Raw genomic sequence first — 4,520 nt, 5'->3', positions numbered from 1 at the left:
TCCAGCAAAGGAGGAATTGCTAATGGCTGCCACCTGTATTACCCTAGTTATGGAAAGAGATGGGTGAAAAGCATGCACTGAAATGCTCATAGGCTTGAAGGAGTGTTTATTTATCTTTGTATGTGTCAGAGACGAGTGGTGCAACTAAATATTTTGAATTAAAAAAATGTTTGGTTTGGGTCCTCTTTAACCAAATCTAATAAAGTGTTAGGGTATAGAGAAGGAACAATCTATTTTAGTTGTAAAACGCAACACATTTGCTAAACAATGTAACATTAAAATGTCAACCTATATGGTAGCTGGCTCAGCCCCAACACGCCCACCACTCATACAGCACACTCATGCAGGGAAAAAAGATGGTATAGTGGTGTAGTCTTAACTGACTTCTACTTAGACCACGTGACCTACCGTATGTGTAGCCCATGTAACATGTCGCCGGGTCACTGAGAAGATGCGGCCAGCAGCGCTGAAGAAAGGGTAAACATTTTGGCCTAGTGCACACCAGAGCGGTTCGGCTGCGGTTTGCGATCAGCTTGCGGGTGCGGATCCGCTTGGGTAATGTATTTCAATGGGCTGGTGCACACCAGAGCGGGAGGCGTTTTGCAAAAACGCATACTCCCGGGCTGCTGCAGATTGTGGATTGCGGAGGCGTTTTTGCCTCATTGTTAAGTATAGGAAAAACGCAAACCGCTCTGAAAAACGGCACTTCAAAACGGTTTGCCAGGCGTTTCTTGTTACTGTAGCTGTTCAGTAACAGCTTTACTGTAACAATACATGAAATCTACTACACCAAAAACGCTTCACAAAACCGCAAAATGCTAGCTGAAACGCTACAGAAAAAGAAGGAAAAGCGTTTCAAAATCTGCTAGCATTTTGCGGATCTGCTAGCGGTTTTGGTGTGCACTAGGCCATACTGATGGAGGAGTATGCAGGCTGGTACAGGTGAGTCGCTCCACTACCGAATTCTCTGTACGGGCCCTGGTGACCACTATACACTTAGTAGGACAACCGAGGAGCATCAGTCAATTGCTAGCCCTGCATTCCTCATGGGAGAGCGAAATGGGATGTGGGCCTCTTCCAGATTTCACCATAAAACCACCATAAGTGGAGACAAGCCCATTTTCCTTGATATCAGATAGGCTATTTTTCAAAGCACCCTGGCCACCATGTGGGCTGATATTGTTCAGATGGCACAGCTCCAGTCCCGTGGGCAATACCAGACAGCTTAGAGGTAAGAGGCTTAAAGAAAATGTGAAGGGGCAGAAAAAAGGAGTTACATACTTACCTAAGAGGTGAAGGCTCTGGATCCCATAGATCCTTCTCGGTTCTCTCTCCATCCCATAGTTCCAGACCCTGGTGACGTTTTTTGCTAGGCTTGGGCAAATATGCAGCCCGAGTCCAGGCTCATGCACACGCAGTACAGATGCTCTGTCTTTCGGAAGTACTTAGAGACAGGAGTGGAGATTGCCATGGAGTCCAGAAAGCATGTATCTTCACCAGGAGACAGCAGTGGAAGGAGAGGACCGAGCGGGGACCAGGAAAGCTTTATGGGGGATCCAGTCTTCCCTCTCCATAGGTGAGTATCCATCTTCCTTCTTTTTGCGCCACTTCACATTTAGTTTAAAGCAATCCTGAAGTGTGAAAAAATTATAAAAAAGCAGATGTGCTCATTTACTGCAGTGATCACAGCCAGACCAAGTCTATTTGACCCACTAAGTCTAATAAGTATAGAGGAACCCAGCGCTGCATCAGAAAAAGATCTGCTAAGATCTGGTAAGCTTCTGGACCATCCAGAGGTATCCCAATAATGAGGTAAGTACGGTATCTAACTTTTCTATTTTTAATTTTTTTTTACACTTTGGGATTGCTGTAGAAAGGCTCGTGGGAAAAGTCCTGAAAATAGGCAAAACCTGATATAGGCGACCTGGGTTGAAATCTCAGCTCTTCTTGTTCACTAAGCCAGCTTTGGTGAGACTTCCTAACACTGCTACTGCTTGTGCACTCTAGTTGCTGCCTCACAACAGTGTTGCTCGGATACCCCTTAAGCACGGATCCGAATGCGGCCGTTTTTATTGGTGCCGCATCCGGATCACCCGTGATTGCGACCCGTATTTTTGTTATGCATACTCGGCCCGACCCGTCTTTTCTGCGGCTACGCATGGCTACCATACACGGCCGTGAACCCGATACTTTTATGCGTACCTGTATGCCCGCATGCGTAAAAATGTACGTGTGGAAAGAGGGAAGATACTTTATGCGTACATACATGTCCTTATTTTCCCGTATGCGTAACAATGCGCTTGGATGTGATCCGGATACTGTATGCGTGCATATATACACGTATGCCTCCCCTCCTGTGATTGGTTGCTCTAGCCTGCGTCAGGGGCCTCTGATTGGCCCAGTGACATATTTTGAAAAAATCCGCAATCATGGCCGCATCACAGCCGTGATTACGGGCCATGACCCGTATTTTTTTACGCATGCCGTGATCCGGATTTGACACGATTTGATGCGGATCACGGCCTTCGTGTTGCGTACAAATGGCCGTGAATCACGTACCCGTGATCACGACCATCCGTGATAGCAACACTACCTCACAAGCACTTTGAGTCCAACAGGAGAAAAGCACTATACAAATACTAGAATTATTATTATCATTTATACTCATTGCCATTTTTGTGAAAGCAGTGATCAGGATTAAGAACCATGCAGAAATAAAAGCATTTTTCTGTCAATCAGCTCATGGCCACCATTATAAATAGGTCTCTCTGCAATGCAGGTGGCACTTTCCACAAACATTTGCTTTCTGTTGCTGTGCTGTCGACATTCAACTATACTGAGTGGGACAACACTGCATTACACACAAAATACATGCAGCAGTGCGTCTTCAGAACGTAGGTTGAGAAATCACTGTGCCACTGATGCTTGAGGGAAGCTGTGTAACACACACTAATATATATTGCTGAAATCCTTTCATCAATGTTACAGTGTGCCCAGGCCCTAAGTAATGTTGACGCTTTCGGGTTCTTCAAATTTGGAACCTCATTCCAAATTTTTCCAATCAAAACCTACATGCGGACAGCAGCAAGGGGTATCAACTCACCCCTGTTGTCGCTACTGGCTGCTGCGCTCCATCATGCGTTGCAGCTCTCATATACTTCAAAGCCAGAAGGAGGACGTATTGGAGTGATGTGAAACGGGACATGGAGCGACAAGTTAGAGTGAACACCCCCTGCTGCTGTCTGCATGAAGGTTCTGATCTGAAGAATTTGGGATGAGGTTCCAAACTCAAAGAACCAAGTTGGTATACTTACATTTTATATAAATGCTTTTTTTTCTCCAATCACCATTTTGATTTTTTTTATCTACTTGGTGGTACTACCCCTAAGTAAATAAAAAAAATAAAAATAAAATGGTGAATGGAAAAAAATATTTTATATAAAAATTGAGTATACCACTAATACATTAAATGCTAGACATTCTGGGTAATTACTTGGACAACAGTGGCTTTCACAAAGGGGCACACCCAATACCTCCCAACTTTTGGAGATAAGAAAGAGGGACACTTAAGTCACACCCATTCCACACCTAATTATGCCCCCGACACACCCCTAGTCACACATACCATTAAGATTTCATAAGAAAAATATGTTGTTTTATAATTGAGACCACATAGTTCCTTTCTATCGTGGTTTATTTTCCTTCATATGAAACACATGAACACATGAAAATAGAAATATATACATTTAATATATACATTTAAAGGATGGGAATAAAGTTTAGAGTCAATTAAAAAAAGTTTTCAATAGAAAAATACATATATTTATATAGATCTGTACATCAGTCCTGAAAGCGGGACAAATGAGGAAAAAAGTGGGACTGGGTTCCAAAAGAGGGACAGTTGGGAGCTATGTACACACTGTGAGGCCTGGGACCCACTACAAAACGCTATCGCTAATCGCTAGTGTTTTGTATGAGTGTTTTGTAAGTGATTTCATGAGCGTTTTCTGGCGATTTTAAAAAGTGTAAGCGTTTTGTCAGCGATTGTGTAGCTATAAGCGTTTTTAATTCTGATTGGTCCTTTCAATTAATTTGTATTTTTTTATAGTGTGCAGTAACTTCAAAACGCTAGCAAAATCACTCTGTATAGGATTTGACAAGCGATTACGCCAGCGTTTATATACTTTACATTGCAGAAACGCTAACTGCTAAAAATGCTGCATGTTCTGCGTTTGCGATTTTAGTAATTGCAATCGCTCCAGTGGAATTTGGCCCATTCATTAACAGCTGAGAGTTTTGAATCGCTCCCTAAACGCTTACAAAATCGCTTTAGTGGGTTCCAGCACTTATAATGGTCGGAAACACGTCTATTCCTATGATAAATACAATTTTAACGTATCAAAGCCTGATTTCAGCATAGCTGTGGACCATGCAAAATGAATGGATGGGGATGGGAGAAGCACCAACCCCTTTCCTCCCCTTAGCAGACTCCTGAATTTCAGTTAGCGATAATATATCTT

Source organism: Hyperolius riggenbachi, chromosome 4 (genome assembly GCF_040937935.1).
Source record: "Hyperolius riggenbachi isolate aHypRig1 chromosome 4, aHypRig1.pri, whole genome shotgun sequence".
In the NCBI taxonomy this organism is placed as follows: Eukaryota; Metazoa; Chordata; class Amphibia; order Anura; family Hyperoliidae; genus Hyperolius; species Hyperolius riggenbachi.
The sequence above is the reverse complement of the archived record's forward strand: the minus strand, read 5'-3'. Positions refer to the sequence as shown.